The sequence below is a fragment of the Rattus rattus genome, chromosome 3 (assembly GCF_011064425.1).
Source record: "Rattus rattus isolate New Zealand chromosome 3, Rrattus_CSIRO_v1, whole genome shotgun sequence".
Classification (NCBI taxonomy): Eukaryota; Metazoa; Chordata; class Mammalia; order Rodentia; family Muridae; genus Rattus; species Rattus rattus.
The window spans coordinates 111,013,463-111,026,354 of NC_046156.1; the positions used below are offsets into that span (position 1 = coordinate 111,013,463).

The 12,892-nt window shown below is 36.1% G+C and overlaps 1 pseudogene; it reads left to right on the forward strand.

Annotated features, from left to right (window-relative positions):
• The first annotated feature begins 827 nt into the window (after positions 1-827).
• Positions 828-1,612, forward strand: LOC116895884 (annotated as a pseudogene).
• The last annotated feature ends 11,280 nt before the right edge of the window (positions 1,613-12,892 follow it).

Below are 12,892 nucleotides of genomic sequence, written 5' to 3' on the forward strand. Positions count from 1 at the left end.
AGAGATAGTATCTGAATTAACAAAATCAGAAATGAAAAGGGAAACATAATATCAGAAATTGAGGTATAAACAAAAATCATTAGCTCTTACTACAAGAGCATGTACTCCATAAAACTGGAAAATCTGAACAAGATAGAAGACTTTCCACTTTGATAGGTAGATACCACTTACGAAAGCTAAATCCAGATCAGGTACAGAATTAAACAATGAAAAGCCTCCCAACCAAAAAAAAAAAAAAAAAAAGAAAGAAAGAAAAAAAGAAATAGAAAATAAAACAACAATACCTTTTTGAAGCCACAGTTCATCTGATACCTAAACCAAGCAGAGACCCAACAGACGAATTTCTTCTATGAACATCAACACAAAAATACACAATAAAATTCTTGCAAACCAAATCCAAGGACATCAATAAATCATTCATCATGATCTTGTAGTCTTCATTCCAGGGTTACAGGGATGGTTCAATATAAGACAATCCATCAACATAATCCACTATACAAACCAACTGAAAGAAAACAAACTCACATGATCTTCTCATTAGATGCTGAAAAGGACTACAACACAAGCTAATACGTCTTCATGTCATAAGTCTTGGAGATTGTCAGGGATTCAAGGCACATATCTAAAAATAATAAAAGCAATATACATCAAGCCAATACCCAATATCAAATCATATATAGAGAAACTTGAAGTAATCCCACTACAATTTACCCAATCCCAGGATAAAGCCAAGGCTGCCCAGTTTCTTATCTATTTAACATAGAACTGTCAGGGAGGGGGTATGCAGTGGGGGAGGGGATGTGTATCTGCACCTTGGCCCCAATATCATGGTGCTGCCTGCACTGCTGTCTGGCCTCATTCCTTTCAAAGAGATGATGGCAGTACAGTTGGACATGAAGCATTGGGAAAAGATGCTGTGATTGTGAAAAACAGAAGAAGAGTCTGTGGCACTGGAAGTTGTTTAGCCAATGCAGCCTTACATGAGAACAAAAGCTATATTGACTTCAAAATCCAGTCTACTAGAATCTGGGGTATAGATGTTGCAACTCAGAAAGTTACCTTGAAACAGATTCCTCTTGACTGAGACATGCATAGCCTAGTGATGAGAAATGACAGAGCTCTGTACCACAAAAACAAAGAGAAAAACAGGCTGCTGGCAAAATGCCTTCCTCAGGAGGGAGACGTAGTGGCTATAACATATGATCATATAGAATTAAATGTATATTTGAATGGTGAAAACATGAATTGTCCATCATCAGGTATACAAGGGACAATGTATCCGGTTGTGTATGTTGATGATGGTGCAATTTTGGATTGCAAGTTCTGTGATTTTTATCATACTCCTACAACTGATATTTTTAAAAAGCGCTATTTGAGCAGTAGCTCTTCTGAATGAGTTTCTTTTCAAAACTGAGACTTCTGCAATATCACCCAGCACTTACCACTTAATAAAACTCTCCTTGATCTAGAGACAAGAACACATGCTGAGCATTGAGCTTCTTATTGTTGTCTAAGGAACCCATGTATTCATTATACCACACTCAGGTTTGATATACTTAAAAGAGCTAGGCAACTTATTTAATCTTATTTAAACAAATAAACCATGGGTTTGATTAACAGTAAACAAAAACAAAAAAACATAGAACTTAAACTTCTAGCTAATACAAGTAAACAACAAAAAGACATCAAAAAGATACAAATTGGAAAGGAAGAAGTCAAGGTATCACTATTTGTTGATGATATGATAGTATACATAATTGATCCCCAAATTATACCAGAGAACTTCTACGGCTGAGAAACAACTTGAGCATCAAGTGGCAGAATATAAAACTAATTAAAAAAAATAGCCTTCCTTTGTACAAACAGTAAATGAGTGAAGAAAAAATTAGAGAAACAATACCCTTCAAAATAGCCACAAATATTATAAAATACCTGTTGCATTCAGTTTTAAAAAGCATACTTCCTTCTTTTCCCAGGGCTGTGTTCATAACTTAGTTCCAAGTACATGCTCCCACCATCCCATGCTCCACCTGCTAACTCTTTCTCCTGGCTAGCTTTGCTGAACCACTATTAAATGTCCTAGCTTCTCTCTTTCTCCTGCCCACCTTAGCTTCCTTGTAGAAAAACACTAGATCACTTTATTATTTTAAAACTTGCCCGATAACACAATTGCCAGGCACAGAAACCACTAACCTTAAACTTATCAGCTAACCTATATCAGCTATCCACCAGGGGTGAAGGCTGCCATTACTCTAAGACCATATATGGTTGTTGTGTCCACCTTGTTCCAAAACCTGGTCTGAAGAGCCCCCTCCTTTCTCCCTAAGTCTGTTGGTCCTCTTCCTTCTGAGACCCTGGAGACCCAACTTTTTCCTTTCATCCAGCAATTAGCTTCTGCCTCCTTTATTGACACAATCAAGAACCAATTAAAATTCAGCACCTCCCTCTACAAATATCTTGGTGTAATTCTAATCAAGAAAGTGGAAGATCTGTATGATAAGAACTTACAGTTCCTGAAGAAAAAAAAAATGAAGAGTATATCAAACAATAGAAAGATATACAGTTTGACATACAGGACAGGGTTGTCTCTTTATTTAACATAGTAGAAATGTAATTAATAGACAAGGCTCACTACATGACTTAGAATAGGATTTCACATTTATATTATTTTCCAAATTTTATCAGTTAGCAAAACTATTAATATTTCTACGTATGATGAGAATGTTTACAATTTCAATTTTAGAACTTGTTCTGGTTGTGATTATTATATGTATGAAAATTGTGTAACACTATGCTCATGCTAAGAACTGATATAATGGAATTACTGAAATAAATGCGCTGTGAGGAATGGACAGTATGTAAGGTGTCTTGGTCATGATAAACTGTGATGATACTTTCAATCACATTCCAAAACAGCTTAGTTCCTTTGTCCACAATGAGTGTCGTTTACAAACAGCAGTTTGCATGCAAGAGCCGCTACATGCCATTCCATGGAATTGCAAATCTAGTTGAACCAAGGATATGCATTGATATTTTTCATCATTTGTAAATAAACTAAAACAGTTAAACGAAGGAGTGCTCTGCTGTAGAGTATATACATACCTCACTGCCAGTGAAATTACTTTCCTGTGGTATATCTCCTTGCCAGAAATCACTAAATAAAAAGACTTCAAGAATTAAAAAAAAAAAAAAAGATATTCCATGTTCATGAATACTTATAATTAACATAACAAAAATGCCCATCTGACCAAAGCAATCTACAGATTCAATGCAATCACTATTCCAACACAATTTTTTATAGATATTGAAAGAATAATGCTCAATTTCAGATGAAAAACCAAAAATCCTAGGATAGCCACAATGATCCTGGAAAACAAAAGAACTTCAGGAGGAATCACCATCCTTGACCTCAACTTGTACTACAGAGTGACAATGGTTAAAGTTGCATGGTATTGGTACAGACACAGCCAGCTCAATCAATGAAATAGAATTGAAGACCCAGCAATAAACCTACATACCTATAGATACTTGATCTTTGATCAAGTATCCAAAACCATATAGTGAACAAAGAAAACATCTTCAGAAATGGTACTGATCTAACTGGATCTCTACCTGTAGAAGAATGAAAATAGATCCATATTCATCACCCTTCACAAAATTCCAGTCCTGGATCAAGGACCTTAACATAAAATTGGATACTGTAAGTCTCATAGAAGAAAACATGGGAAATGCACTTAACACATTGGTACAGGACATAATTTCCTTAATAGAAAACCAGTGGTTCAGGCTCTAAGAATAGCAATTGATAAATGAGACCTCATGAAACTGAAATGCTTTATAAGGCAAAGGGCACTCTAAGTATAAAAGAAAACTTCAGGCTAAAGATCAGGAAAATATCTCCACACTATATCTGAAAGAGGGATTTATAAAGAACTCAAGAAGTTAGATACCAATAACCCAAATAATCAAATTTAAAAAGGGGGGCACAGAGGTAAACAGAGAATTCTCAACAAAGGAATGTTGGATGGCCAAGATGCACTAAAAGAAATATTCAAAGTCCTTAGTCATCAGGGAAAGGCAAATCAAAACAACTCTGAGGTCCCATCCTACACCATTCAGAATGGTTAAGATCAAAAACCCAAAACACAACACATTCTGGAGAGGACAGGGAGCAAGAGGGACACTCCTCCATTGCTTTTTGGAGTGCCAAATTGTACCACTTCTTTGGAAATCAATTTGGCAGTTTTTCAGAAAATAATTCTACTTCAAGAACCAGCTATATAACTTCTGGACATATATCAAAAATATGTTTCACTATCCCCATCCCTCAAGGACACTTGCTCATCTATGTTCACAGCAGCTTTATTTATAATAACTGGAAACAGAAAACAACCTCCAAGTCCCTCAACTAAAGAATGGATAAAGAAAATATGGTACATCTACACAATGGAATACTATTCAGCTACTAAAAACAAAGGTATCATTGTTTTTGCAGGCAAACAAATGGAACTTGAGAATATCATCCTGAGTGAGATAATCCAGACCCAAAATGACCCGCATAGTATATACTCACTTATAAGTGGATATTAACCTTAAAATATATGAGACCCATGCTATACTCCACAGATCAAAAGAAACCAAACAAGAAGGAAGGTACAAAAGAGAATGCTTGAATCTCACTTAGAAGTGGGAATAAGATAGTCATAAGAGGCAGACGAATGGAAAGAACTGGGTCAGAGAGGACATGGAAAGGGGAATTTGGAGATTCAGGATCAGATGTAGGGAGCTACAGAGGAGATGGCCAGATGGCCATGTGAATGAACGGAAATATGCAACTGAAATGGATTGGAAGGTTGGGCCATCTTAGAACAAGACAGACAACTCGGGTAAGGGAGGCACCCAGGAATGAATGGGGATGACCTTAACTGTGACTCACTACATTAGGGATATGGAACCTGAGGAGGCCAAATCATCTAGTGAGGCAGAAGCCCCATTGGAACAAATGGGACAAACCATCCACAAAGCTTTTGGCCCAAAATTTATCCTGTTTACAAGAAATGTAGGCCTGGGGAACAGAGCATATAATCAAAGAATGGCCAACCAATAACTAACCCAGTTTCAGAACCAACCCATGGGCAAGCACTAATCCCTGACACTATTAATGATCCTCAGTTATGCTTACAGACAGGAGGCTACCATTGCTGTCCTCTGAGAGGATCCACCCAGCAGGTGACTCAGAAGAATTGGGGGATCTGAAGGGGATAGAATTCCACAGGAAGACTATCAATAGATTCATTTAATACGCACCCTAAAGTACTCAGAGACTGAACCACCAACCATAAAACATACACAGCCTTGATCTAGGCCTCCCATCACATATGTAGCAAGATGTGTATCTTGATCTTCATGTAGGTGCCGAACAACTTCAATGGGGTCTATCACAAAAGCTGTTGCCTATTCATGGGATAAATTCTTCTAGCTGGGCTGCCTTGTCTGGCCTCAGTGAGAAAAGGTGCACCTAACCTCACAGTCTTAATGTGCCACAGTGGGGGAAACTCAGGGTTGCCCCACCCACTCAGAGCAGAAGGTAATATGGGCATCTGGGAAGGATTGTGGGAGGCTGACTGGGAGGGGTCACTGAGCGGGATGTAAAGTGAATCAATAAGACATAAATGAATAAATAAATAAATAAATAAATAAATAAATGATAATTTTAAAAGTTAAGGCACATAAATTAATTTTCTCTCATCTAATTTTGGTTTAATATTTAGAAATCAAATTATTAAAAAGCTTGTTAATAGATTTAAGATGGAAAATTCATGACTATATAGATTACTACCAAAAAACTTGAAAAATATTCAGACATTTGTGATCCTTTTCAAATTTATGAAAAAAAACTGAAATGTGCACAATATTTCAAAACATATTAAGAAGCAGTAGAATTATTTTAAGAAAAAAGAAAAGCAAAACTGCCCTAAGCGTTGGGTCATGAAGAATAACTCAGAAGGGGAAAAATTATACATTGAATTTTATTAAAAGTTATTATTAAAAATCTTATGTGTATGAAATGTCAAACTATAAAATGGAAAAATGTAAATCATATATCTGACACATTATGAGTTTCTTGACTATAAAGGGCATTCTCAAAACTCTATGACTTCAGAAAACAAAAAGGAGGTTACACTGATTCATCAGAATGATTAAATTTCAGAGAAGACACTGAAGAGAAGGATTTGTTTGGGGTTATGTTTTGAGCAGGCCAATGTATAATGGGGAAAGCTTGATGGTTGAAGCCAGATGTTGTGGGCATAAGCATGAAACTGCCTCTTTATAATATTACTCTGATTATACTGGAGATAATGTGGCATAAAAGATTACTGCATAGCATACACTGAGGTCCCACCCACACCTCCACAGTGTCACCTCTTAAAGGTCCTGCAGCATCTGCAAACTGTATGACCACTATGGGGACCAAGTATTGAAAAACATGATCCACTGAGAGATATTTCTCTCCAAATTCAAACAAATACATTTTACAAAATGTGTCAAAGGAAGAGGGAGTAAGTTATTTATTGCCAACACCTTGAGTGAAATGTACTATGGTTCCAAAGAACTTTCTTTGAGAAACTGCATAGAAGGCCCATTTTCTTATATGAAATTATTACTTCTTAATAATGCATGCACTGTAGCAATGATCCCAAGTAAAATCAGAGGCTAGAGAGATGCTCAGTGGTTAAAATATGTGACCCTTTCAGGGGAGCTGTGCTTGATTACCAGCACCATGTATGGTAGCTCTCATCCACCTACAACTACAGTTTTGGGGATTCATGGCATTCTTCTGACCACTGGGGACCCTACATATATATGGTATACATACAGTGCCAGGCAAAATATCTACAAGATAAATAAATGTAATCTTTACATACAAGATAAACATTTTCTTTTAAAGAAAAATAAAAGCAAAAGTTGATCAGAAATAACTTTAAAAATTATTGATATCAGATAGAATTTATAAAATATGTTTCTGTTGTGAGGACCCAGTTCAAGCATGTCTACAAAGCTGTGCCCAGTGAAGTGAATTTGTGGAATTTTAGACAAGATGAAAAAATGTGTTGGTCTCTATCAATTATCTTACATTGAACAGATCACTATTTCTAAGTCAGAGGGGACAGTCTTCCTGGCTGAGCTGAGACTGTGACCACTGTTGCTTCCACTCAATGAAAACAAAGACTCTCCTTGAGTTTTAAAAAAAATCCTTAGAACTTTCAGAGTGAAGCCATAAAATCTACCTGCTGTTTAAGACCTCTAATTTGGAAAAGAAATAGAACCCCTCTCTTCTAGGTTCACCTTACCAAAGACAGGCTTGCTCTCAGTTTCATGATTGGATAGAAAGATAGATGATAGATAGATAGATAGATAGATAGATAGATAGATAGATAGATAGATAGATAGATAGATAGATAGATGACAGACAAATAGAGATTTAAACAATATAGATATATACATATTTATACACATTGGTAAATAAGAATATTTGCTGCAATTATCATGTGTGTCTGAGAGCATGTATCTATATTTTACTACGGTAGATGTCAAGGTAGGTGGCAGATATGATCTTTCCACCAGTAAGATATTTGCCTATAGAATCTACAGACAGGAAAACTGCAGTCAATTCTTCCTAAGTTTTCAAGCTCCTTACCTACTTGCATCAGCATGTGGCAGTTTTTATTTGTCAGTGAGAATCAATCAAATGCCACTTACAGGGAAAAAAAGGTAGACTATTTTGGGTCATCAGTATGATTCAAGTGGTATTCTATTTTAGAAAAGTCATTTCTTTTTAAAGATGTTTTTAATATTCATGATTTGAGCATTTAATTATGGTTGATATTAAATAAAAAAGAAAGAGAGCACATTTTGACTTGCAAAGTTTGTAGCTCAGTAAGACAGCATTTAGGCCTCACTGGGGAATTGCAGAAAACCCCAGCTGTCTGAAATTGAGGTAAAGGACATTCAACTTCATATCATTTCAATTGCATCATCAAATGATGCCTTTACAAGGCAGCACTATGGGCTAAAGTATTACTAAATTTTGTGAAATTCATATTTAAATGCTATTCCGAATTCTTAAGAACTTTAAATCAATCTCACAATTATTTTTTTACATGGATCAAAAGACATAAAGCTCAGATTTTTTTAAGTTGGCACTTGAAGGTAAATGAGATTTCCCAGGTATACTGACGCTGTTCCATGTCTGCTCTTCGGTGTACTCTAACCTTTATAGTCACCTCAGGATACAATGGTTGCTCCCTTGCAGTGTTTTCTCTAGGACAATTTCCATGCAGTGTTCCCTCCTAGCCATACTTTCAGAGATTAATATATACTGGGCCCCGTTTTATGGATGGAAATCAGTCTGACCGTCATCAATTACCAAGTTAACCAAAATGTTCATAAATTCACTTCCCTCACCAAAGAAACAGAAAAATAAAAGCCAATTGCCTTTGTCAGGAATGCATAAGCAACTTACCATTTATAACATATTAAACTCAGTTCTATGACTTAGTTAAACTACTATTCATGTTCATATTTTTTGACATTGAAATAAAGTTTATATACAATGTCTGTTCTTGGATCACAACAATAAAAATGGTTCTCAGGTCCTTTACAGAGTTTAGTCACCTCAATGAGTAAGGTCATCTCTACCAACAGTGTCATATTTAGCTCACCACAGGACCTAGTTCTGGAACCCTATACTTTGGATCTTCAGATCCACATGATCTCCTGCCCACATTAAGCCAGGTTACATCATTTGTGATACCTAGCACAATGGAAATGCTTAGCATTTGCATTTAGCCTAGGCACATCTTCCCAAGCACTTTATTATACCTAGCACAATGTCAATGCTATGCAAATGACTATTATGCCTCATTATTCAAGGAAGGATGGCAAGAACTCTGTGTGTGCTCAATGACTTTATTCTGAATAATTTCCAGTCTGTGGTTATTTGAATCTTCAAACATGGAGCTGGGCATGCAGAGGGCTGACTGTATATTCCTTTGTAAGTAGCGAAGCAATGACAGCAGCAGAATCCTATGATGGACGAGTCTGTATACAGTCCTGAGGGGATGCTGGGCTTCAGACACAGAAAGTCGGTTTCCAGCAGTCTGTCTTCTGTAAGTGAAAGCTTCCAAGAAACCCTCTTGTCCCTTGCACACTTATCAAATTAAAATAAAATTAAAGTATTTGATTTTTATTAAGATAAAACAAAGACGTAAGCTTTCTACAACTGAAATCTAAAGATTTTCCATGCTTCAGCTCTGATAGCAGCAGAAAATGACTCCCTGGGGCTCCCTGCTAATTTTAAAGCTATTAGACATAAGGGCTGGATTTCAAGATGGATATGGTTCTGAATTTACTTTTTCCTTTCTGTGAGGAAACCCACAAGGCTTTGTGATTTAAAGTCAGTCAGTTCAGCAGACCATGACAAGATTTGAATTTTCTTGATAAATAAAAAAACCACATTAAGAAACCATTTGATGCTGCCTCTGTGAGAATGGATCCAAGTAAATCTTTGATTATCTAAGACATTTAATTTCTAGACCCCTCAGAAACTTATTATTTATCTAAATATTTTGAAGTATTTTAACTTGCAAAGAAAACATAAATATGGTGAAAGATGTTTTTGGCTTCATGACTACAGACATCCTACACAACACTACATATTATCACCCAGTGACAGCAAGATAAATTATTTTTGATGATATTATTTTTCCACAGCAGGATTGAATAACCAGAAAGAGAATTTTATATCATACCAAATTATTCAAGTGATTTTCAATATATAAATTCCATTCTTTTGTGACATACTACATTCTCTATGAGGCAGTATTATTCCACATACGTCTCAGAATTATCACTAAATATCAAATACATCTCTGTAATTTCAAAGGTAAATTATCTCCAAGTGGATGTTCTACAGTAAAATAATTAATGAGTAATTTTTATTAATTATGAGATAATTTTCAAATGCCTTTCAAAGTATAGTTATTTTAGCTCAAAGACATGGAAAGAAGGTAGTTTTAATCACATAATTAAGATACCAAGTGTATGATTTGATTAATGCAAACTGATAGGAATGATGGAGTTATTTTCCTAACCTTATCTCTCTAGAGATTTTTGGGAAATAAAGTTAACCTGGCAGTTTATGTTTGAGATTCTCACGATGAGATGTCCTAATTTGCTTCAGTGCTAAAACACTGACTTGGTGTGGAGAGAGTTTATGCCATCTTAGAATCCACAATCCATCATCACCAAGGAAAACCCTGACAGAAACCTGGAAGCAGGAACTGAGACATAAGCCATGGAGATATACTGCGTACCAGCTTGCTTCTCAGACTTGCTCAACTTGCTTTCTTACGTAAGCTAGAATCATCTGCCCAAGGATGGCACTGCCCACTCCTACATCCATACCTAATCAGGAATATTCCCTGTATGCCTACCCATGTCCCAGTCTGGTGGAATCTAATGTTCAGCTGAAATTCCCTTTTAAAACTGATAAACACCCCTAGTGTAGAGAACATTTGAGAGCAAGTAAATGTCTTCCCTGTGGATTCTGATATGTTTTGCTATCAGAACACAAAGGAACATTGAGTCTAGCAAGTTTTGCTTAAAAATGTATCCAGAAAAATAGTTTCACACCAATACAAAGCTGAAATGCAATGTGTGTGATAGATAGATAGATAGATAGATAGATAGATAGATAGATAGATAGATAGATAGATAGATGTGAATTACATTCTAGGCTAGCCAATGTCAGGCTGTTTCTGCTCTGCTTTTAATTTCCCTTGGTTGTGATCACTCACATTGCTTTGCTCAGGTCTCTGAGAAAAATGGCAAGAATCAGAAAGATGCCAGCAAGGATGTTGAGCAAAGTCTTTGCCAATGGAAGATGGTTATGAGTTTCTTAAAGAATTGAACTCATGGGTTTCTTAATGCTGGGCTCTGAAGACTTATGATACTTGGCAAAATAGTATCATTCCACAAAGCTTATTTCACTGTCATTCCCTATAAGGAATTACAAGGAATTTGTGGTTTCATGTGCCTTCAAAGTTTTCTGACCTTAAGAACAAAATTTAAGATTATTAAATGAACTTGAAGTCCTTCTTTAATTTAGACATATGATGTGATATATGATTCAGCTTAGCTTAGACCCAAGCTAAGTATTTGAATCTTGGTACTTCCAAAAATCAAAATTTTTATTAAATTTGTTTTATTCAAGTCCCAGACATGTATATACTTCATTTTATTAGTAACTCATTGAGTTGTGTCTATCCTATGATAATTGGCACCCAGAGGTCTCATCTGGGCCGAACTGAACACAATAACTTTCCCCAGCAGCTCTAAGCAGCCAACAACTCAGGGTGGATTCCATGACTCCTCCATGATTAGTATTAAGAGTATTAGACTATTAAGAGACCAATATTTTGTGTGTCCTGTGAAAGCAGCCATGGCTGCTCTGAGATCATGACAGCCTTGACTGTAGCATGCCCAGAAGATATTTCCCATGTTTCTTCCATGTCTTCTGGCTTTTATATTCTTTCTTCTATTTACAGTGCTGTTTGTAGAAGACACTCTTTGTCTTCTCAGTGTGTACTCATTTTGATTACTACAAAATCAGAAATGCAAAAATGGCATTCTTTTTTATCTTTATTAAGTTCAGTATTTCTTATTTACATTTCAAATGTTATTCTCTTTCCCGGTTTCCAGGCCAACATTCCCCTAACCCCTCTCCCTCCCCTTCTATATTGGTGTTCCCCTCCCCATCCTCCTCCTATACCACCCTTCCCCCCAAGAATCCCGTTCACTGGGGGTCCAGCCTTGGCAAGAACAAGGGTTTCCCCTTCCACTGATGCCCTTACTAGGCTATTCATTGCTACCTATGCAGTTGGAGCCCAGGGGTTAGACCATGTATAGTCTTTGGATAGTGACTTAGTCCCTGGATGCTCTGGTTGGTTGGCATTGTTGTTCATATGGAGTCTCAAGCTCCTTCAAAACTGGCATTTCTAATGACTTGATTCCAGTATTCTTCATTCCCCTTGCTTTTTTATACTATAGCAAAAACATCTCATTTCTTAAGTTTACCATGGTTTTCATTCTTTGAATTTTTACATTAACTACACAATAAAGAGAAAAAAACTTAAAATGTGTTTTGTATGTTAATTAAACAATAAAGAGAAGAAAGACTTAAAAGTGTGTTTTTAATCAACAATGAATTAATTAGCATGGTCTCGTTCTAATAGGCAATAAATAGATATACAACAACAGAAGTTTTGCTTACCAAAAAAGTTAAAATAACGAAAATTCCAGAACAAAAGAAAGATATTTTAATATTTATATGTATACAATGTATAGTTCAGCTATTATGTCTCCTGTTTCATATATTGCTAAGAACATAGATCATATGCAAAAAATTATCATTAAGCCGTCATATCTTCCATTATCTGCTTATTAGCAAGCACAATTAAAGTAAACACTTAACAATTCTTAGACATGTGATGCTGATTTTATGGAACCATGTTAGAGCTAAGAGAGATCTTAAGAATGCATAATGTTGTCTATGAATGTATTACTTCTATGTACCCTAGTGTGTTGGCAGACGTTCTTTATAAATTCTGACAGCACAGCACTGGGCCCTGTGTGTCCATCACTATGCACTTACTCATTCAGCTGATTATGAACAGCTAGATTGTTTCCACATCTTTGCCACCAAAATCAGTGTTGACGCTGCAATGCACATTCATTTACGTTCCCATGAAAATATGCAGAGGGATTTCACTGGAACTGAGTTTATTAAACACTGCCAGATGGCTTTCTAAAATGTCTGCCCTAGTTAGGT